The sequence below is a fragment of the Dermacentor variabilis genome, chromosome 11 (assembly GCF_050947875.1).
Source record: "Dermacentor variabilis isolate Ectoservices chromosome 11, ASM5094787v1, whole genome shotgun sequence".
Lineage (NCBI taxonomy): Eukaryota > Metazoa > Arthropoda > Arachnida > Ixodida > Ixodidae > Dermacentor > Dermacentor variabilis.
The window spans coordinates 107,147,049-107,171,715 of record NC_134578.1 but is presented as its reverse complement, the minus strand read 5'-3'; the positions used below and the strand labels follow the sequence as shown (position 1 = coordinate 107,171,715).

At 45.9% G+C, this 24,667-nt stretch overlaps 1 long non-coding RNA gene across 1 annotated transcript in view; it reads left to right on the top strand.

The window, feature by feature from the left end:
- The first annotated feature begins 2,503 nt into the window (after positions 1-2,503).
- The window catches only part of LOC142564990 (uncharacterized), a 36,461-nt gene continuing 14,297 nt past the window's right edge, over positions 2,504-24,667 (top strand). Inside the window, exons 1-2 of the long non-coding RNA XR_012824727.1 lie at positions 2,504-2,690; positions 11,136-11,209. This is a non-coding gene — a long non-coding RNA (uncharacterized LOC142564990). The remainder of the gene's footprint in view (positions 2,691-11,135; positions 11,210-24,667) is intronic.

The following is a 24,667-nucleotide window of genomic DNA, read 5'->3' as shown; positions in this document are numbered from 1 at the left end:
ACCCGTGGAGTATAGATAAGAAGTTTATTATCCTTTGAAATGCAGGACGCTCTCCTTAAATATAATTTCCGGATAACAGTGACTAGTGACGTCCAATTAAATGAGAGCTCTAATTTTGCTGGAATGGTTCGTTGGATCAGAGCTTCTCCGTACTCTTTCCAATCGTCTCTTTGTTGGCCCAGAGCTTGAACGCACTTTTTCGTATTAGTTGTTCACTGACTCAAGGCAGAAAGCTTTGCCACAGCGCGACCGCATCAATAATTGGTTTCTGTAAGTCACCATTTCCCCTGCCGCTTTAAACCACCGTAAACGTGGAACGGCGTGAGAACCACCACTGCGATGCCGGCGTTGTCCGTTTTCAAAAGAAGCAGAGGTATAAAAATACTTCGTGCCAATACCTGCATAAATAGGTGGTGTAAACAGACAGTGCGCCTTTGAAGATTCTTGCTAGCAGCACTGTTTTAAACTATACCACATTTCTCGGAGGCGATGACAACGGCAAAAGTAAAAAATCACAAACCGACAGTTGGTGGACCCCTGCCCCACACAAAGGCATAATCTGCTCCCGAAGATGGGACACCAACTAGAAGCAACGTTGTGGGAGAAGGAATATCCTCGAACGGTGCGTTGCGGGTTGTTTCGCTGTTCTACAGGTTGTGCTGCCTACTCTTCTTGTAACGACAATGCAGTTGACTTCCCTGTTTTCCCAGGGATAGGACAATACATGTATGCACAACCCCTACACGTGAGAAACACAGGCCCCTACCCTCGTACGTCTGCTAAATCGCTAGTACGCCAAGCACAGCTTACGCCATCTCAGCCAACGTATGCAACAGCGGAGATGGAGACATCCGAAGCGGCGTTGTCCGCAAGTTGCATTGGACTGGACAGTCTAATGCGACTGCTAACTACCGCTCGACGCAACGGTAACTAGAACAACGAGAACTAACAATACTACTCCTAACAGTACTATGTAATGATTATGGTTAGAAGGAAACATATTACTATTAACGGCGGATTTGGAGCACCTTTATAAAATGTTCCTTGAATGTTTGGCGAACATTTCATAATTGAAGTAATAGTATGTCACATCAACTATCCCATTCATTCGAGGATTTCTCTGCACGTACTCGCATGACGCGGATCTCCAATTGTGCCCCATTAGGCTGCTACGACTGCTACTTTCTGGGGAGTATTGCAAGTCAAGGTTATCAGGAATTTGCATATGCAGGCTACATCAGGCAATACGGAAAGCAAAGGCTGACAATTATAACAGTCTAGTGTTAGATAGCGGTACTCGTTAATGCTCGATGGACGAAAAATTCTCATAAAAGTGGACGGAAGGATGACCGCCGTTGTAGAACAGTAGGTAAAGCACAGCAGGAGTACAACAGAAGCTCTGAGTTCAACTCCCACCTGCGGCGAACTGCGTATTTGGCCTCATTTTTTAGCTTTGCTTAATAATTTTCGCCTATTTTGGTAAACATAACGTATAATTCTCCCCAGGTTTCGATGGCTTGATTCTCGGCTTCTTGGTATGCTTGTCATTAACAATAATAGAGCTATTTCGAAGGCTTTATCTGATTCTAATATCCGTTGTACGGACACTCCAGGCTTATTGGCGCGCAGCTGTAGACGTGTTGTGCCGGTACCTGAGCTTCCCGTGCCATGTTAGTCTAAAGTGATCACAAGAAACATGCATGAAATCACCAAGAATAATTTTTAAGTTGCGACAATATCAAAAGGAAGCCAGTAAATGTGCCATAGCGAGCAATGTATTATAAAGTTATGTTGACAGCGATAAAGCGCTGTCGTATTTGGCAATCACCAGCTGTTATGCGCCTACTCAGTCATGTTCAAGTTAGCCTTTTTCAATTAGTATCAGTTATGCTCCTTGTGTCAGATGCGCGTGAAGCATGGTTCTTTAATTATCAATATTAGCGCTAGTCCATATAATTCTTCCATGTCAAAGACCTCAGTTTTGTTAAAATGTCAAAGATGTTAAAGATGTTACTCGGAAGACATCACTCGTCATCCTTCACAATGTACTTATCTATGTCTAGTTTCCACACTGTGAAATTGAGTCATGTATCAGCATCTTGCCCGCCCACATAATTTACTGTCAATGGAGTTTCCAATAGCAACGGGAGAGGCTACACAAAGACTATTGCGTTCTAGGTGTGCGATGTTCGAGTCTCGATGAATGTCTGTATCCCGTTCATTGTGTAATTGTCAAGGCGAATCTTATTGTACCCCCCATAACTTTCTAGAGGAAATTGACTTCGCTTCCAGTGTATAGTGTGCTTTTAAGGTTAGGAATTTTCGCTTCGGTGAAAACCGCGAGTAAATAAGTCAACCTAAACATAAATGAAGAAATACAGCGCTGTTGAGTTCACAAGTCCACCACTTCGTCGATGGACTATTCTAATAAATGACACTACTATATGATTTGCGACAAGATATTTATAGTATTTTAGTTATTATAAGGTTGTACATTTTACACAGGTACTGAACACAAGTGAACCACTCTTCTTGTACTGGTGGGGTCGGAAGATGGATGGTCTTAGAGAGTGCAATACCACAACGCCGTGCATTACTGAAACATATACATGCGAACATATGAAAAAGAAGTCGATCACCGAAGCAGCATACAATTTTACTGTATCAGCGCTTAGTAAATCTAAGAAATGGTAAGCCCCTTTCCACTCTTGCTACAAATGAAATAAATGCACGACCATGCATTACGAAAGGCGGTCTCATTCAGGGTAAGTTTATTCAGAAAGCATGCATGCAGCTCCACAAAAATCACGCAGCTCACACCTATCACTCTAGTCAAGTAGTTTTTCTCTTTTTTATTGCCAGCGTTTAGTACGTGTGACTAAATATGTACTTGTACTCCTTGGAAAAAAAGTTACAAAAAGCTCAGTGCCCTTCCACTCTGTGAAGAAGAGTGACCAGGGAAGCGGTGTATATGGACCTCTTAATGGCGAACTACATCTCCACCACCCGTCGGCCTGACATTTAACTATCTTCGGGATCGGCCCACGTACGGAAAGTGTTTAACACCTGCGTCACCTCCGCTGCAGGTCGGCCCGGTATTGCATGATCTTCGGGATCGGCATACGTAGGGGAGTGCGTAAGGCCTGCTTCCCGTATTCGCAGGTTGGCCCGGCATTGCCCTATCTTTGGGATCGGGTCACGTATGGGGATTGTTTAAAGTCTTCTTCACTTCCGCTGCGCGTCGACCTTGCATATTACTATCTTCAGGATTGGCCCACGTATAGGGAGTGCTTACGAACTGCATCACTTCCGCCGCGGGTTGGCCTGGCATTTTACTATCTTCGGGATCTAGATTGTTCTAGAAAAACGGGCCACCCTGTATACGCAATGCCTCATCATTTCGAGGGTACCGCAATCTTGGAAGAACGCTAACATAATCCTAATCCATAAGAAAGGGGACTCCAAAGACTTGAAAAATTATAGACCGATAGGTTTACTAAGGTAATCGCAAATAGAATTTGGAACACCTTAGACTTCTGTCAACCAAAGGACCAGGCAGGATTCCGTAAAGGCTACCCAACAAAAGACCGTATTCACACTATCAATCAGGTGATAGAAAAATGTGCGGACTATAAGCAACCCTTATATATAGCTTTCATTGATTACGAGAAAGCGTTTGATTCAGTCGAAACCTCAGCAGTCATGGAGGCATTGCGGAATCAGGGTGTACACGAGCCGTATGTAGAAATACTGAAAGATATCTGTAGTCGCTCCACAGCCACCGTAGTCCTCCATAAAGAAAGCAACAAAATCCCAATAAAGAAAGGCGCGAGGAAGGGAGATACGATCTCTCCGATGCTATTCACAGCGTGTTTACAGGAGGTATTCAGAGACCTGGACTGGGAAGAATTAGAGATAAAAGTTAATGGAGAATACCTTAGTCACTTACGATTCGCTGATGATATCGCCTTGTTTAGTAACTCAGGGGACCAATTGCAATGCATGCTCACTGACCTGGAGAGGCAAAGCAGAAGAGTGGGTATAAAATTAATCTACAGAAAACTAAAGTAATGTTTAACAGTCTCGGAAAAGAACTGCAGTTTACGATAGTTAGCGAGGCAGTGGGAGTGGTAAGGGAATACATCTACTTAGGGCAGTTAGTGACGGCGGGTCCGGATCATGCGACGGAAATAATCAGAAGAATCAGAATAATCAGAATATCAGGATAATCAGAAGACTGTGCGTTTGGCAGGCATTCTCAGATCATGAACAGCAGGTTGCCATTGTCCCTCAAGAGAAAAGTGTATAACAGCTGTGTCTTACCAGTACTCACCTACGGAGCAGAAACCTGAAGGCTTACGAAAAGGGTTCTACTGAAATTGAGGACGACGCAACAAGCTATGGAAAGAAGAATGATGGGTGTAACGTTAAGGGATAAGAAAAGAGCAGATTGGGTGAGGGAACAAACGCGGGTTAATGACATCTTAGTTGAAATCAAGAAGAAGAAAAGGGGGGGGGGTTATGGGCAGGACATGTTATGAGGAGGGAAGATAACCGATGGTCATTGAGGGTTACGGACTGGATTCCAAGGGAAGGGAAGCGTAGCAGGGGGCGGCAGAAAATTAGGTGGGCGGATGAGATTAAGAAGTTTGCAGGGACGACATGGCCACAATTAGTACATGACCGGGGTTGCTGGAGGAGCACGGGAGAGGCCTTTGCCCTGCAGTGGGCGTAACCAGGCTGATGATGATGATGACGATGATGATGAAATACATTAAAGCGCTACTGATACCTCGAGCGTCGTTCATTAAACGCAATGGAGACAATGACAATGGAACAGCGCGGTTTCACTTTACGGATGTTAAATGTGAAACATTGGCTGTTCAACTTCTAGCAGTTATGTTTCTGCTGTACACTAAACAGAAGCGCCGTTCTTTTCACTGCAAGGAGAAACAGCACGCCGTGATTCACCCTGACAGCGAAAGATGGCGCTACCGTATGCACGCATACACTTATTGCGCACAAAATACAGCCAAGTACTACATTCAAACGCGGCAATAATCTCCTCAACAATCCCCAAAACACCGCCCCTTCGCGAAATTTGAGCGCAAATAAACAGACATTTTAGCAGCGGAAGTTACGTATATCTGTAGTTCTCATGTTTCTTATTTACCTGAGATTCGGTACATGCTAATCACCTTGGATGTCACGGACTATTAACTTGAAGACGGTCTGGAGCAGAGACATAGAGTGAGAAATGGTGAAGCACACTTTCTTCCCTCTTGATAGACTGGTTTCACTACGTGCAGAGCGGACGTGCTGCGCCTTTACCGCCGCCATGATGACAGTACACACTTCGGTGCTTTGTAGCTCTACTTGAGTTTAAGGCAACACTCAGAGGAATGCCGAGGACAAGCCACCGAGAAAGGGAAAAGATTAAAAGCGAGAATCACGTGGCAGTTATGAAGCCTATAGTCATAAACTATTGAGCAAAGGGCCCGTGGAACATGGGCCTCGTCACACGGCAGGCCAGAGGCCATTTCTAGCCACCCAGAGCGCGGAATGTACGGGGAAGAGTAGACCGGACAGCAGGTGGCGTCTGGAGGGCGCCACCAAGCGCAATGGTGTGCACATGCGTGCAGACACCGTGATATGTTTCGGAACAATATACAAACTAGCCTATTTCGGCCACGCCAGGCTGCATACACATCGGCCATCGTCAGATCACCGAAGCCAAGAGGCAGCTGCTTCTGTTGATCATTGCCAGAAAAAGAAAACACCTGTAAACTCCACAGTCTTCACGTCGCTCCTCCTGCTGACGCGGAGTACCCTCACGGGTTTCAGTAGATAACGTTCTAGCGTTAAACGGTGCCAGGTTCAGATTCCGATGGCGGCCTGTCCGGATTCAGGGATTCTTAGCGCCTTCTGCTGCGTCACAGGTCTGGCCGCCGCCTTGGCCAGTTGCTTCGCAGCTTCTGAGGACTGAGGGCCGGGGTTTTTGATTGTTTTATTCATATAGGAGGTTGTGGCCAAGTACTGCACCAGGGTAGGGTGGCCAATCCTGCTCTGGTGAGGGAGTGCATTACCGTCTCTGGTTACCGGGATCAGGCCGCAGTCAAGGCCTGTTTATGCAATATTATCAACACGAGAATTTTGTTTTCGGTGAAATATTGCGCGGCACCGGGATTTGAACCACGGTCCTCTTGCACGCGAGGCGGATGCTCTGCCTTTACTCCACCGCTGCACTTTTGCTCGGCCCACGTATAGAGACTGCTTAACGCCTGCATCACTACCGCCGCGGGTCGGGCCTATATTGTACTATCTTCGGGATCGGCAAACGTATGAAGAGTGCTTCACGACTGCGGCACCTCCTCCGCAGGTCGGCCCTGTATTGAACTATCTTCGGGATTGTCCAACGTATAGGGAGTGCATAACGCCTGCATCACTTCAACCGCGCGTCGGCCTGGCATTTTACTATCTTCGGGATCGGTCCACGTATGGGGAGTGCTTAACGCCTGCTTCGCCTCCGCCGTAGGTCGGCCAGGCATTGCAATATCTTTGGGATCGGCTCACGTATAGGGAGTGCTTAACGCCTGCATCACTTCCGCCGCGCGTCGGCCTAGCATTTTACTATCTTCGGGATCGGCCCACGTATGGGGGAGTGCTTAACGCCTGCTTCGCCTCCGCTGCAGGTTGGCCCCGTATTGCACTATCTTTGGCATCGGCTCACGTATGGGGATTGTTTAACGCCTGCTTCACTTCCGCCGCGCGCCGGCCTGACATTTTACAATCTTCGGGATCGGCCCACGTATGGGGAGTGCTTCATGCCTGCATCACTTGCACCGCGGGTCGGCCTGGCATTTTACTATCTTTTACTCTCCGTATGAAAAGACCCATTCGGTACCAAGAAGAAGCCAAATTTAGCTGGTAGGCATTTATTGGCCCTTCATGGGGGTTAACGTTAACGTTAACGTGGGGGTTAATTGAAGTCTTACGCATTAACACGAGATTCACAGAAAGACGACATAAAATGAAAATAATTGGCGCTGAGAAAATATTGCGTGTTTGAGAGTGTTTATACTGCTGATTCCCCGAGCATAGTGGAAACGCATCACGCATTCTTGCTATTTTTTCACTTCCATGAAAATTTGCACGCCTTAACTTCATGCCTTAATGCGAGTTCTCAACCGTTCTGCAGAAACTTTACAACGCACTAACGTCCGGGCATGGACAAGTTTTCTAGCACAAGCAGTGCTGCAGCCTCCTCAGTGCTAAGTTCATTTTTATGTGTCATTATTACAGAGGAATATATCCTCTTTTCAGCTACAGATTCTACAATAAGTACGGAGCGACCCTGAAAGTAGTGTAGTCTGAGACATCGTCTCGATGTCCTAGCTGTCGCGAAGGAAGAATGCGAAAAACTGCTACATTGCGTACGCGCTAGCCGTTTCAGAAATCGACTTAGGCATAAAAAAAGCGTGTATGTGATCGCAGCGTAATGCTCGGAACGTTGGTCTGCTTTGCTGGAATTGATAGTTCCGTCCCACCATTGATCAGAAACGTTTTTCGGTACGGTACAGAAATCTCGATGTGTATTGCGTGAGCACGTTGCTGTGTGCACGAAAAGGCAAGTTTGTAAAGGATACCAGGAAAACGAACGACACAACAAGGATCGAGAGCCTGCAACAACCCAGAAGCACTTAGCTGATAAAGTAATGGCGCTGGGTACTCCTCTGGTATTATTTACTTGTAAATTGAATCAGTATAGCAGTACTGGTGCTGGGCTTGTTGGTGCTTACTGTTATGACTCCAATACACAACGTGTTGTTTGTGACGTGCAAGAGTAGAATGCGAGAGCCACGCTGGGAAGATACTCGGAGGACAGTTCCCACGCGATGCTTTCTCGTAACGAGCTCCCCTCGCCCGAGAAGAAGGGCCGCAAATGGAAGAACGAGTTGCCACTCTGGGGGAAGTAGAGACGACAGTCTGCGCCATGGAAACGAGGCTCATCCAGACGCTCGTTGCTAAACGCTTGATTTTTTTCCCTATTCAACGATGTAAATAAACTTTATACAAGTAAAAGCAAACCTGTTGGTTTGCGTTTTCCCAACTTCCGAGCTTCTGATTTATGTATCCCGAAGCCTCCGGCACCCTACCATATGGAGCCAGGTACGTGACTTACCATTGCACCACAGCAATACACAGTAAATATGGATTAGTGCATCCTTGAATACGGACGCAGAAAAAAACTTCGGGCCTCGCGCTGCAGAATGCTGAGTATACTTTACCACACATATGTTTTCTTCCATTGAAACATGTTTCATATGCTCAATCGGTCGTTATTTTCCTGCAGAAGAAAGCTCATTTTTGTGCGTTAGCCTAGTGCATTGAAGTCGTATGGCAGCATCATTTCCTTTCAGTTACTAAAGGCTCAAACCTGTGATACACGTTTTACGTCTCATTGTGAGTTATGTAGGGGCTGACAGAACTGCTTCACCAGTTCGCAGCATCTGGCCCTCAAATAAAGTTACAGCCTAGCAGAACATGTTCTCAGGTTTGCTCTTTTTTACATAAAGCAATAAGCCTGCCGCCACAAGGCATGCACAAGACAGTGACCGGACATGCTCTATAGTTACTGCAGGAGAGTTAACTGCACTCTGAGACCCAGACCCACCTACAGCCGGTAGGGGGCTAGTTTTCGAGCAGGATTTCAATTCAAAGACTTAGACCGATACTGATTGGCCGCGACATTGAGCAGAATGACTGCCTGGTGGAGATTGGCTGAACCATGATAGTGTGGATAGTGCATCTCGCCATCTGTAAGCCTTTAGTTGTTTACCTATGCTCGTACGAGCACATACCCTTTAAAGTCTGTTTGGCCCGTGGTAGTAGCGGCGTCCAAAAATGGTAGTATGCGTTTTAGAGCGTAAGCTGCTATGGGCTCATTCCAATAGCCATTTGTTTCGGTTGGCGTTGGCGTCCGCCACTGCCTCTGCCTAGTGTCCGTAGCAGCTATCGCCGGAAATGAGAAAAAAAAATACCCAGTTCCAGTCGGGATCGAAACCGGGACCACTGCGCGGGAGTCAGCTATTCTACTACTGAGCAACGCCAACGCTTGCTAGCTTGTTGCGGGAAATTGCCCTATAAAGGCGTCCTGGCCCGTCAGGAGGCACGCGACGACATGCGCACCGCGTTCAGTCGATACGTGCAGATTTTGCACTGCAGTTGCGTATTATTACACCACGTCGAACGCCATGTAGTAGATGCACAGCTAGCGGTATACAAGGCAGTTCAAGAAGGTTTGAGGAATAAAAAGAAGTTCGAGGAGATGCAACCAAGAATACTAGAAAATGTGTACATTGTGAACCTGATTGAATCAAGCTGGCTTGGAGACTATGTTAACGCCGTGTTTCAAAGAGGATGTCAATAAATCACCATAATCATTACCATTTGCATCATATCGTTCCACTGACCTTGCGATGAGACATACATCGCAAGGTGTCTGTATGTCTAATGCACAAAGTATCCTAAGAATACTAATCACAGTACCAAAATTAAGAGACTATGGTCGAACTGACGAGCTTAGAAGTATATCCGAGTTTGGCAATACTGGTACTGTCGAATTCTTTTCAACATACCAGTGTGCGCTCGTATAGCAGAAGGCAAGCATTTATATGAAAGATGAATTAGAATATTCCGTGTACGTTTTACTGTAGAGGTGAGAAATATATTTGTTTGCTGCTGCGAACAAACCCTCAGAACATTATTGCCTATATAATTGTTGTTTATTAATATGGCCTACAAGTTTTCGAACACTTAAATTTTACAAATAATAATGCCGTTCGCACTAGCGGTTATTTGTAAGCACACAGGGGGCCCTATATTGTAAAACTATTCCAATATGTTTTCATTGCAATCTCCTGACGTCAAATTTACGTCGCCGTCGACGCAAACATCGGGCGGTGACCCGAAGGGTTGTCTAAACAGACCAATGAAACGCTGTACTCATTGATGGGAAGTCACTTTTGTTTGCTTTAAAAACAAATAACATTGTCTACACGGAGCGGCTTGTCTTATCTAATTGGCTGACAAGAAGCGAGGAGCACGCTCAAGTGGAGAGGCATTCGATGTGGCCGATCCAGTGCACTGAAAATCGATAACCGGATGAAAAGGGTAGTGCCGGCGCCTGCGATTGGTCCGCTTTTTCTTACTTAGCTCGCGGTGCCTGGTCGAAAATTGCGGCAGCATGTAACGGAAGATGAAGAATGACGCCAAAACGGATCCTCAGCAAAGAAGAGCAGGCAAAGCGAACTTGTAAATGTGTCGAAAGTGCTTGAAACCGCTGCATGACCACTCAGAATGTTTTATTGCACGCAAATAAACCCATGCTCTCCGGCAGGTTCGAGTAGCCAGTGCCTGATCGATCGGCGGCAGCCATCTTTGATTCTTCTCGGAATGGGGCAGCCTGCGGCTATTCAAAAATAAATATTCAGTTTTGTTCGGCATATTATTGCATCTTTAAGGCGTACACGTCACTTTGACGCGGTGAGTTTTCGCGGTTTTGTGACGTCGCGTTACAGGCAGGTGAAGTGGGTGCAGTCCGAAAACATTTAACCAATAGCCGAGGCCTAATGGCGAAAATGCGTGGAATCAGAAATAACTATTTTTCTTTTGTTCGGTCCAATCACCATAGTTATCACCATAATCAGTGCGTACACGTCATATCAGATCGGGAGCTTTCGCAGTTCTCGTGACGTCGGGTGAGAGACATGCGAAGTGAGGTGGTCTAAGAAAGTTTTCGACCAATCGCAGGAGGGCTGATTGCAGAAGTGGAATAGAAAAATTTGGAATTGCTTTACGTTATGGCGTCCATGGCACATTGTAAAAATCCGAAACGAAAATGAATTCGCATCTTGGTCAGTTGTGCAATCATAATAAGACAAAACTGGCATCATGAATGTGCATATGTGAAATCGCATAAATCGGAAATATCAAGAAAGCTTTGAGATATACAGATGCATGAGTTAAAAAATATATTGCACATATCTCAAAACTCAACAAAACAATAGGAATGTGTAAAACTTGTCTATTAGTGCATTCTCAACCTAAGAGGCATTTGCCATTTTTATAACTAGGGTGAAAGCATGTTATGACGCTGAATTTGTTACCAACAAATTGCCCCGAGTTGAAATGAATTACGGTTCAATACGTAAGTATTATATTGTTCTATATAATCAAAACTATTTAACTTGTCTTAAAAATTTCTCTGAAGGCAAAACGTATTCTTCTATTGAAGGAACCAATAAAATATGCTCTTGTGGCTTTCATGTTCAAGTGCGTGTTCATCTCTCGCATACTTGTCTCTTGCAACGTTTCACCCAAAATGGCTAGTCCTAAATTCCGTGCAACAACAAGCTCTGTTGAGTCCACGAGTGTCAGCCATTCCTTAACTTGAAATTATGTCTTGAATACGCCATTTCAGCAAGCATTCGCAAACATTACTCCAACAGACTCATTTTACATACCCATATGAGCGTTTATCTAGTTTCTTCATAGTAAAAGGAGAAACCGAGAAATGCACCTATGCTTGCCTGTAACATTCTCGAGTTGTAATAAGTACAAGCGACATATTTTAATAAAGTCCGAGGAACGCAGTAAAGACATAGTGGAGCTGAGCGCCACCATGGATGGTTTGACACTGCCGTGAGCATGATCGGGCATGAGGGATCACGTGGGATCACGTGGGTGATACGGCGGCGTTGCCCTCGGTGTGGTTCGCAGTGCAGCTATGATAAATCATGAAAAACGGAAAAATTCTGAGAAATATCCCATTGCTGCTAAGGGCTATCGCATATAAGCGTACGCGTCGCAGTTACGTGGTTTTCAAACAAAATTATTTCTCAAAAGCTCCCGGAAGCGTTAGCAAACGAGGATTGCTTGTTCCCTTTGAATTCCTCAGTTGCATTATATAAATGCGTTTTTTCTTTCCTTACTGTGTTTAGGCCTCGGTCTCGCGCCGGAAATCGTGGCATTCACTAATTGTGTTTTTCATTATTGACATAATGTCACACGTTAAAGGCGTAAAAATCAGTGGTATTTATTGCATATATCCTTCATAATAATTATAAAATTAGAGCTACTACTTTTTTATCATTCCACCAAACATGATCCAAACTATATCAGCGTTCCTTTTGAGGCACCTAAGATGAAACTTCATATCGGTAAATCCAAATACATCGCATTGCAAGAGGGTTTTGTCGGCAAGAATTTCATTGAACTTTATGCAGTCTCTCATAGCTAAAAAAACATAATTTATAGTGACTATGGGAGGCGGATCTTTTATTCGAGCGGGTAATTGGCTCTACAATAGTATCTGAACATTGTAAAATAACAAAAACAAACAAGCGCATATACACACAACTCCATACCTATATCAAGATTCGGTAAATGTGTCTTGCAATAATGTATAAAACCTACAACAGGAGTGTAATATACTGTGCGTTTGCATGTTCCGCTAATGTAGGAGTAAAAATTTTACAAGGCATTCGTAAACGAGGGAACATTTTCCTGTAGGATGTCGATTTGTATAACAAATTGTCTGCTATAGGTAGTATAACAGACTCCGTTTACAAAAGAAAATATTTTCACGTAGTCGTGACAAGAAAGCAGCAAAACTCTGAATGGCGAAACTAGTGTTTTATTGGGTGAATTTGTGCCATGAGAAACAGGCTACACTCAAAGCACAACGAAAGCGGCGAACACAGTCGGCGATCGGCGAAAATGTGATCAGCAGGTCAAGCGCGTCGGCTTTTGTACATCAGTCATGGAAGGTTGCACAGCAAGTGCTGGTGCCCCCGTGTCTTCCAGAAAGTTCTACACCATTAGCGTTGAGCATACATTAAATCGGGTTACACAAGCTTCGGAGACAACCAGACACCGGATAGAACCACCGATAACACTCGAGAAACTTCCAATACATGTAGGCGCTTCCTGCGCTCTGCGATAAGATTTGTTAGGCGGTGAAAATCCGTAACCGGAAAGAGATAAAATACACGTGTCAGCATCGCCCCCTCCCGAACAGCATCATCCCGATGCTACAAACATAAAAGGAGAATGAAAAACAGAAAAGACAGTTATTAAACAAAAGTAACAAAACAACAAAGAAGCAAGGTCCAAAGTCGCATACTCCAAAAAGGAAAGTTTAAAGTACAGCTATGCAAATTTTGAAATTTATTTAGCGCTTGTAGAACGGCTTAAGCCGCACAACATGGGCTATTTCAGGTCGTGGGCGGCGCCGCTGTGAGAGCAAAATGCCGTCTGGCACGACCTCATAGTGGAGTGCGCCAATGCGGTGGATGATCTTGTAGTGTCCGAAATAGCAGCGTAAAAGCTTCTTCTCGCTAAGTCCTCGTCGGCTTGTCATTGTATCGTCGGAAAAGACTTCTGAGCTGTTGCAGCTTACTCAGGGAGAGACTAGGATTTATGTCGTAGTCTGGTTCGGAAACTGTGATCGCCGGGGTAGATGCGGCAGAATCCGAGAGGAGCAACGTATTGCTGGTTTGCGCAATTTCCTCAAAGTATGCGATCGTCATGCCCTTGTTCACGTGCATGAGCTCCTGGCTGAAGTTGGCCAGCATCACTTTCGCTTTTACTCCATACAGTCGAGCGAACCCTGTTGCGGCGCAGACTTCATGATCAAGCAGTAGGCGTTGATCGTACTCGATGACGCCATCTACGTCTGCGGGTGTTTCGATGCCAACGGAAATGACAATGCTGTAACGAGGAGAGATGCTCACTTGATCTTCTAGCACTCTCAAGGGTGGTGACTACGAAGGCTCTCCGGCGGTATCGCTTGACCTTCAGATAGCGTTATCGACTTGGGCTCCAGCTCGATGTTTGCGCAGTGTTGGTTCAGGAAGTACATGTCGAGAATTACGTCTCGTGAACATTATGGACGATAACGAAGCTGACAGGGTAACTGGCCTGGAGGGTTACTTTGATGGTGGGTGATGGCGGCCTAGGTCATTGCTTCAGGCTGGGCCTTTGGCAATTCTTACTGCCTTTCGCGAAATCCCAATGGCCGCTGAATTTCTTCTCGCACGATGTCAGCGATCGCGGCAACCTGAGGCTGCTATCTTGTGAGCATCCTCTGAAGCTCCGTTCGCTCGACTGCTCTCATGGTCTCGTGCAGGCCGTCCGCGCCCAATTGTTGAACTTCGGCATAGTTCGTTGATAGCGTGCGTTGGTTGAATCGCCTGTTGCTAATTTCGAGGGTTTTCTCGATGGTTGTGGCGTCAGAACTAAAATGAGAAACGCTCTTGGGCGGGTTGCGTATCAGTCATGCGAAGAGCACTTGCTGGACACCGCTCATGAAAAAGCGAGAGTGAGAGAGAAAGTTTTATTTGGTCCATTAAGGGTTTAGCATTCGGTCTTCATCTTCATCGCTGCAGACGCTTGACCTTCTTAGCAGGGTTGGGCCCCTAGTCCAGGGCTCCACTGAGCCGCGCTGCTTCGCTTGCGCGCTGCATCATTGCCCTTTGGGCGGCGAGCTCGCAGCTGGTGAACCGGCTCTCCCCCTGTTCCGCACTCGGGGTTTTGTGTTGGTGGAATGTGTAACGTTTACACCCCCAGGTTACATGGGAAAGCGTGAGGGTTGCACCGCACCACAGGAATGTCTACCTAAATTGTGTGGGATACATCTTGCTTAGTATATGTAAGTTAGAGAAGGTTCCCGTTTGCAGCCTCTGCCAACGAGCTGCTTGTTGCTGTGTTAAGGCTTTGTGTGGCGGGGAGTATCTAATTCTCTAGCCGCTGTGGTAGTTCAGTAACTCTGAATAGCCGATTTTCACGGCGAAGTGCTGTCCCAGGGCGTGTGGCCGCTCGACTCGGTACGTGATCCCGCGAGCGAAGCTGTCTGCCCTTTCATTTCCTGCTATCCCCGCGTGTGCCTGAATCCAGATTAGTTTGTGGGTTGCGGTGTGTCTGAGGTGTTCTGCCTTGCGGAGGATAGCTAAGGCAGCCCTGCCGATTCTACCTTTTGTGTAGTTCCTGCATGTCTCTTTTGAATCCGTTAAAATGACCAGTGATTTGTCTTTTCTATAGCCCTCAGCCGCTGCCAGCGCAACAACGACTTGCTCCGCTTTCACTATCCTGGCGCTACGTGCAGTTGCGCAGGTGATTAGCTTGCCTGCGTTGTCAACCACTACCGAAGCTGCCTTAATGTAATTTGTATGTCTATTCCATGGATACAGTGTTGCATCCGTGGAAACCGTGTTATCTAGTTTGGCTAAATGCCTTTCCACATAATCTGCCCACGCCTGCCTTCTGACCACGTGGAGATTTGGATCCATGTTTTTCGGAATGGGATTGACCTGCAGGGTCTTACGGATCTCGTCGGGTATATCGGCAGATCGATCGAGATGCCTCCTTGGGTCGCGACCTAACCTTGTGGGCAGCGCTCTTTCCGTAGCCATGTCTCTGAGTCGGTGAAACTGTGCTCCAAGCTGTGCTTCTGCCAGTTCGGCGAAGGTGTTGCTAATCCCTAGCTTTAGCAGCTTGTCGTTCGGTGTGTTTCTTGGTAGGTGGAGTGCCGTCTTGTAGGCCTTCCGCAGGATTGTCTGTGCTTGTTCCGTTTCGCTCTTGATCAAGGGGTGGTATGGCAGCGAGTAGATTACCCTGCTGACTATGAGGCTTCTGACGAGTTTTAGCGTGTCGTCTTCTTTCATCCCATGCCTTCGGTGGGAGACTCTGGTTATCATTCTGCCTACCTGTTCAGACGACTTGCTGAGCAGGCTGAGTGTGTGGCTGCATTTCCTGCTTGCTTGTAGTGACATTCCCAGGACTCTTATCATGTTCCTTTCCGGGATGTTTTGCCCCTCCAATTTCACCTCGAGTGGTGCATCAGTCGGTTGTCTTCCTACCCTCAGTAGCTCAGGCTTCTCTGTAGAGCAGGCTAGTCCTCTTTCCTTCACGTATCTTTCTACGCAGTTTGCTACTTGTTGTAGCTTTTCCTGTTTCTCTCCCAGGGGTCCATGGTTCACCAAGACCGTGATGTGGTCTGCGTATATCGCGTGCTGGATGCCCTTGATATTGCTGAGCCTTTCTGCTAGGCCGATCATCGCCACATTAAAGAGTATGGGCGAGATGACCGAGCCTTGGGGTGTGTTTTTGCTTGGAGTGGTGAAGACATCACTCCTCAACTCCCCTAGTTCCACTGTGGCCGTTCTGTTGGTCAGGAAGCCTTTGACGAAGTTTTTTCTCTTCTGGCATGTCGGGATCAGCGTGTCTGAACAGGCGAGACATCTCCTCCGAGAAGATCGCGATGCTCTCGTTAGGAAGTTGTTTTATTGGGTAAACCTGTGCCCTCAAAAACAGGCTACACTCGAAGCACAAAGATAGCGGTGAACACAGTGGGCGATCGGCGAAAATCTGATCAGTGGGTCAAGCGCGTCGGTTTTTATACATGTCACCGAATATTCCAGAGTAAACGCTGGTGCCTGCGTGTCTTCCAGAAGGTTCTACACCGTTGGACTTACGCATACATGAAATCAGATTACACGAAGTTCGGCGAAAACAGACAGCGGATACAACCATCGATAACATACGACAAACTTCCGACACATGCAGGTGCGTCCTGCGCTATGCGATAACATTTGTTAGGCGAAGAAAAGCGCTCACGCGAAAAAGATAAAGTATACATGTCAATATCTGTTAAAAATTAAACGGATTTTTAAACTTTAGTGCTTAATTTTTTCCAAACGAGATTTCGAAAACTTTATCAAAAAAATTTTAAATTGAATTGAATTTTTTTATTCCGCAAGAAAAGAAAAGTTACGAGGAGGACAGGTAAGAACTGTAAGAACAGCCTGAGGAGCCCTGACACCCAAGCACACGGGAAGCATAAAAGCGTGCGGCTAGGGGAGCACGACCTACTAAGAGGAAACACTTACAGGAGTTATAAAACGTCACATCAAAGGGGGATTATACAGTAGTCAAAGAAATAGGAAATCGTCGTATCACACCATTATACAAACATTAAACGCAGTTGTTTCAGTGATGTTCGAGATATGTCAATCTTATTTTCTTTTATTATGTGGGTTAGAAATGTAAGCAATTGAAATTTTAACATTTGATTTCCGTAATTGGTTCTACATTTGGCGACGTACCACACTTCAGGATGGCGTACACTGTAAGGAAGGAAGTTTTTCTGTAGCCTTGCTAGGTTTGTTATGGCATCATTATTTTTCAGCAAGCCGAGTTTATATAAACGGCATAGCTTGTAACTAAACATTGATGGAACCTGAATGATGTGGTGCTTCTTAAACAATTCTGCAGTGTGGTAGCGTTGTGGGACTTTACAGGCTAGGCAGATAGCACTTTTTTGCCGGATGGAAAGTTATAATAATAATATTTGGGGTTTTACGTGCCAAAACCACTTTCTGATTATGAGGCACGCCGTAGTGGAGGACTCCGGAAATTTTGACCACCTGGGGTTCTTTAACGTGCACCTAAATCTAAGCACACGGGTGTTTTCGCATTTCGCCCCCATCGAAATGCGGCCGCCGTGACCGGGATACGATCCCGCGACCTCGTGCTCAGCAGCCCAATACCATAGCCACTGAGCAACCACGGCGGGTGGATGGAAAGTTTGCTAATGTTTTAAGGTGTTGTTGTTGACCATACAAGAAACGCGTAATTCAATAGAGAAGAAAATAAAGTGTTATATGTGAGTGTGTTAACAGACGTAGGAAAATAGTAGCAGTGGCGGCGCATAATGCCGGTTGTCCTAGACAGTTTATTAATAATGTAGTTCACGTGGTCATCCCATGTCATGTTTTGTGAAAAATACACGCCCACTCATTTGAAGCATTTTACCACTTAAATTTTAGTTATTTAACGAAATGGTGGGTAACTGGACATATGTGTGGCGGGGGTGAAATAAAACAGCCTTCGTTTTATGAATGTTTAGTTCTAGGTAGTTCATTTGAGCCATGCATTAATTTGAGACAGTGCGCTATTCACTCGACTACCCAAATCGGCACATGATTTGCCTGAAATGAATAAACACGTATCACAGCATAGATTATATAATAGGCTGTTTCATCAATGTGGACAATCTCATTAATATAAAGTATGAACAGAAACGGTTCCAGGATGCTTCCCTGAGGGACACCTGTTTTAAGAGATTTTGTTGAGGGTTGTTTTCCTTCAATGACTACAAAATTGAGTACGGTATAGTAAGACTTCATTAATTGGTGCGCGACACCTCTTATGCCATAGTGCCCTATGTTGAATTCCAATGGCGGAGTCGGAACAAGTTTGTTCCGATGACAGAGTGAGAGCGGGAGTAAGGTGTTCCGATGAGAGAGTCGGAGTGGACTCAGAGCGGGAGTCACTCCGTGGAGCAGAAAAAGAAGCTCCGTCGAAATCGGCGGCGTGGACCGGAACTCTGCGTAACGTATTTCCTTTACCACGTTTGTCTGCTGAGAGGCGCCACCGGTCACGACTCGCGAGAAAGCAAAAGCTGCTGCACGCTTGGCGAGATATCCATTCCGCACTTTTATAAAACGACAGGTGAACGGCGCTGAAGAGACAAGCGACCGGTGCGGTGGTGCTGGGATCAAACAGCGGAAGGAAATGACAACACGTTAGGTATCCTGGGTAACTCGGCAATAGAAGTTCCGCTTCCGCCTTGCTCCGCCGGCGCAGGTTGTGTTCCACTCGCGGATTTGGAGGCGTTGCTCTACGCCAGAGTCGAGTTCTCGCTCGCGGAGTCTGTCGGCTGCTCCGAGTCCGCCATTGAAATTCAACACTAGTTTTTAATGCAGAATATCATGATTAATGAGGTCGAAGGCTTTTGAAAAGTCTAAAAAAAGTCCAAGTACCATATTTCTGTATTCGAAATTTCTTAGAATGAATTTCTTTTGGGGCCAGTAGTGCGAGCTCTGTAGGCTTGTTTCTGCGAAAAACGTACTGTGCAGAACTTATCAAGTTGAAACGGTCAGTGAAAAAGGTCATGCGTTTCAAAATTATTTTCTTCAAACCTTTGGAATATACAGATGGAACTGATATAGGTCCATAGCTGGACATGTCATTTCTATTACCCTTTTTATATACAACTGTTACTTTTGCTGTCTGCATATTTCGAGGAAAAAATTTCCGTCCCCCTAAAAATTTGCTTGCTAATTGTCACTAGAATTTCAGTTACTCTCTCAAAGGCACCATATTTCTCTGGAATCGGTCATGTGATTGTATCAAACAATTGGTTCTGCTGTTGACATGCGTTGAAATAGGGACATTGAAGAGGATCTTAAGGTAAGGGTAACTGTGTAAACCTTTCTAGCCGTAATAACGTATATCTTAATACGAATCCTTATTTAAGCGCATCTTTAGGTGAGATGTTTTGAAAATGATACTTGACACAAGACTTTTATTGAGCATGTATGACCTAAAATTTGTCCTTCCTTGCAGTGTTAGCGAGTCAGAAATAAAAAAAAAACGTTAATAATGAGAAGTCCCATTTAGCTACATAGAAATTCCAGTGGGTAGTGCTACCAATGTTTTCAACTCTTCATTTAGGCTTCCGGAACATATCAGCTTGCGTTATCTTGCACGGTGATATCAAACAGAAATACATTATTGCGGCAGCCGTCGATGACTACTAATGTAAGGGAAGGGTCTTATAGAAAAGCAGAAATCAAAATTAGTACACTCGGAATGCTTCCAAATCGCAGTGCTGATGTGGAACCATTCACGATACTGGCACAAATCATTGCTGACAAGTTTTCGTGAAGGGCATGTCTGCGTGAATGCATGATGTGGTGGAATGACGGCGGCAGCGTGCTCACGATGAGGTGACGACGAAGACGCGATGACAGTGACATGACAAAGGAATGATTACAACTTCATGACGATGGAGTGGCAACGGCTGTACAACTGAGCTTTCGCCTCCGCTCGTTTACTCCACAGAGGCGAGATACTCCTCCGACAATTTGCCCTAAAGTGTCGCATATTCCACGTAATTTGGGAGTCGATCTGAGCGAAACCATGGTAAGCCTGCAAGACAAAACGGTGCGTATGGACAATAGTGGCGCATCTGACTTCGGAGACGAACGCACCCCGTAAAGTTTACAAGCGCCGTCACAGCGTGACACAGAGGCACCACTGACCCTGACATCTGAACAGGGCGTCACCACAAAGCTTTTACGCAACATGAAGGACGCTCAAAGAGCGAAGTGGCAATCGGAGTCGAACGTTCTCCGCAACTCTGCTGCGTGAATGTGCGTGCCCGGTGCACAGTAAGCACGACTAGGAAAATGGGCGAGGCAGGCAAAGAAATACATTCTATTTATTTCATTAGAATGAAAATTACAGAAGAAACCATGTCACGATGAGTGTCGACGGTAAGGCGACTAGCATTCAAGCAATGCTGACACAACATATTGCGGAAAAACATCTGTTTATCATCTGTAATGGTCATTCTGAGGGAATCCTTGGGCCCTCTAGCGTAAAATTATTCCAATAGGTTTTTATTCCATTCTCCTGACGTCAAATGTGCGTAACCGCCGACGCAAGCGCCGGGCGGTCACCCGCAGGGTTGTCTGAACAGACTAATAAAGCGCTCTTCTCGTTCATAGGAGGTCACTTTTGTTTGCTTGAAAAAGGAATAGCATTGCCTACACTCAGCGGCTTGTCTTATCTAGTTGGCTGACAAGAGGCGAGGAGCACGCCTAAGTGGAGAGGGATTTGATACGGCCGAACCACTGCACTGAAAGTCGATAACCGGATGGAGAAGGTGGTGCCGGCGTCTGCGATTGGCCCGCTTTCCCTTACTTGGCTTGCGGTGGCTGGTCGAAAATCGCGGCGGCATGCAACGGAAGCTTAAGAATGACGCTAAAACGGATCCTCAGAAAAGAAGAGTTGCCAGAATGAGGTCATAAACGTGCCGAAAGGGCTCGAAAGCGTTACATGGCCACGCAAAATGTTTTATTATACGCAAATAAATCCGTGCTCTCCGGCAGGTGCGAGTACCCAGCGCCTGAGCGATCGGCGGCAGGCGTATTTTATTCCTTTCGGAACGGGGCAGCCGGCGGGCATTCACAAGAAAATTTAGTTTTGTTCAGCATATTAATTCATCTTTAATGCGTGCACGTCACTTTGACGCGGTAAGTTCTTGAGGTTTTGTGACCTCGCGTGACAGGCAGGTCAAGTGGGTGCAGCCCGAAAACTTTTCACCAATAGCCGGGGGCGAATGGCAAAAAGGCGTCGAATCAGGAATAACTCTTTTACCTTTTTTTGGTCAAATTATGCATAATCAGTGTGTACGCGTCACATCAGATGAGGAGCTATCGCGGTTTTCGTGACGTCTCGTGACAGACAGGTGAAGGGGGGGTGGTCCAAAAAAGTTTTTGGCCAATCGCGGAAGGCTGATTACATAATTGGAATAGAAAAGCTTGGAATAGTTTTACGTAATAGCACCCCTTGGTTCGGTTTTACACGATAAAACTGTCTACCGTATCAGTGAACATTGCTGTGGTACTCGCTTGCCAAGGTCTTCAATGAGCGTTGAGGCGAGAGGACGAGTACACGACGAAGCAGTGCCGGAAATGGAAAGAAGAAGAGGGAATGACGTCCCCTAACGGCAAATACAGTGCGAGCACAATCGTCTGACGGCGATGCTATAACCGGGACAGAGTGACGACACCGGCAAAATAGGATCACGAGGAGTGTATGCCGACAGTGGCGTGACAACGACAGTACGACGGCAACCAGACGATAAAGCTTGAATGACGTCGACGGCGCAACCACGATTTCATGACGACAACCTGTGCAGGAGGGCTACTGTCTGGTGACAACGCAATGAAGGCGATGACATGACAACAGTGGCATAGTCACGAATAAATTAGGATAGCATGATTGCGGTATAATTACGTAGACGGAATGACGTCGGGATGAAATCACCTTTGCCGTGGAGTCAAGTGCTAGCAGTCAAATCTGCGCCGGCTGCAGTGGCCTGCGTGTGGCGTGGCGTGAAACCACCAACTGGACTTACTTCGTGCTTGTGACTATCCGTTCTTCTGCCGTCTGGTTATTCGCCGTCATCGCAACCGCAAAATGAATTCCCCAAGGATGTTTAGGAAAGATATGCAATACATGGCTAAAGACGATTTCAGCATTTACAAACAAAACACGTTCAGGACAATAAAAGTTTACCATATCAAATTGATTGTGTTCCAATCGTTATATGTAGGTAAGATAACACGGTTGGTAATAATAGACATTGTTCACATTGCGCACACAGTCATAAAAAGCGACAGGCACAGTGAAAGAGTGCCGTCACCATCAAAATGCTCAATTATCAACTCGCCCATGCGTCAACGCTTGCCGGGTAATATATGCTTTCGAAAAGCGGTCGTTATCTGGCGGCAGCCCTTCGCAGCTGCCCGTGTGCCGTATACTGCGGATACACTCCATTGAAGACTATGATGCTCCTATGTGCCAACACTCCGGATTCTTTTCGAACTTTTAAGTATTTTGGTTGGTTCTACAATTCTACAACTGTTTAGTTGACAATGACAAAAATAGCACGGCTGAGCTTTGCGCTTGGACTCTTTCGTTGAGGTCTTCTACTATGGTGATTCTGGCACAGAGTATTTGATCCAAGGTGCCCTGTTTGTTTGTATCTTTTAAATACGTATGCCCGACCTACGAGGAAACCCGTCCGTTGTTCTAAAGAAACTAATGTTTAAAATAAATACGAAAAGAATAACGGTAGCAGTAGTGAGTTTCAAACCTGTGAGCCCGAGCTCAGACGCCGGGTGTCTTACCCACTGGGCTCAACACCCACGCTTGCAGAAGGTGAATATATCTGAACCATGTAAATGCCTCGTGCCAGTTCTAGAAAACAAATGTCACAACAGAACAGTTTCAGTGAATGCTTTGTTAAAAGATTTAGTGATGGTGGAAAAAGTGCCTAGGGACCAGACGTCCTTGAGATGTGGTCCTTGAGATGCAGTAATGCGCCTGTGTTGTAAAGGTGTACAGACAGAAAAAATTGCGGCATTGTTTTTTCCTGCTGCAATAAGTAGCTAATGACCCCGTAGTCACAACAGGAAGCATCATTTACTTCAGAGCGCGACAGGTAAGTATTTAGAGTCTTTGCAGAGATCAGTCCAAGTTTCCGTTTCAGAGAGCAACGACATGAGCCAAAAAAGGAAAGCAAACACAGCTGGGCACGTGATCGAACAAAACTGTGACGTCCGCACGTGAGCGCGCTCGCCGATGGGCGGCCTTCGTGTCACTGGTTCGTCTACTAAGCTCGTACGTGCTTTGCAATATCCTCGCCATCGTCGTCGTCATAGTTTTCTTCCTCCAGCGGCGACTATTTCCTGTCGGCGGGAGTCACCGCCGTATTAGACGTGGCCAACCACTTTTAATCGGATCCACTGCAACGCAGTGACTCTGAAAGTGCGGCAACCGAAAGCTATCAATATGCATACGCACCGCTATCCTACTTGTATACGAATCGTTCGTCGAGGGCGCTTTTGAATGAAGCATATTCCGGAGCAGGACAAAAGGTGGGGTAAAAGTCGGCACAGCATGAGATTTGGCGGTGCGTAGTGTTGGTGGAAGATCACTGGACCACTCTAAGCTCGGCGGGTTTTGTTTATATCAGGCGTCGTGAGGTACAGAAAATCGGAGCGCTCGAGGCACTGCTGGCACGCTCATTGTCGTCTTCTTCCACATCGACGACACATCAATACCGCTAATCATGCAAAAAGAAAAAGAAAGGCACAGTTATCGGAGTGCTCGCGCCACTACCCGCGTATCCGCAGTTGTCTTCTTTCACATCGTGGCCACATGGATGCCAAAAAAGCACAGTTAAATGCAGAGTTAATTAAGGCACTTGAACTCATGACCTTTGGTAGGAGTCAAACTTTCTACCTTTGTTGTTAATACGGTTGAATTTGGTTAACCAGCTGTTAATAAAGGCAGCGTTAATTAAGGCACTCGAACCCAGCACCTTTATTGGAAGAAAATAACTAATCAGTAACGACGCATTCGAATGAAAATATCATGTAATTTAAGGGATGCCTATTGAGCCCGTAGGGTTTCGCCTTCACTATCTTTGGCGTATGCTAAAATGACTGAATTCTTTGACGTGTTTTCACTTTTTAAACTGTCGGCCACTCTTGGAACCATCGCTTGACCGCGCCGCATTTTTGTATTGTGCGACATATAATTCTTTCGCAATAATAAACGCTCTTCAAACGGTTTCCAACTACATTTAGTTATCATGTACAGGCATGACAGAGCACGCTGTGCAGCTTCTGCTGGCTAGAAAGAACCGCGCCGTGGCTGTTGTCAAATCGCTTGCACGCTGCAAAATTTTCATGGTTTTCCATTGAGCTGTCTCAAGTCCGCGCCCGTGGCCTGAAGCATACATCAGATTACGAGGACATACCGAGATTAGGAGATTGCTGTGTACCTGCAAGAGTCAGCAGAAATGCCAGTTCCTCTTTTTACAAAATCTTTTTTTACAATTTACATACGGAAACTCGTTCGGTAACAAGTTTTGACGTTTCGTCAAATAACTGTCGTCTTTGCAACGTGGCTGAAACTATTGAAAACTGCTTTATTGTTTGTGAAGATGTCATTTTATTCTGGG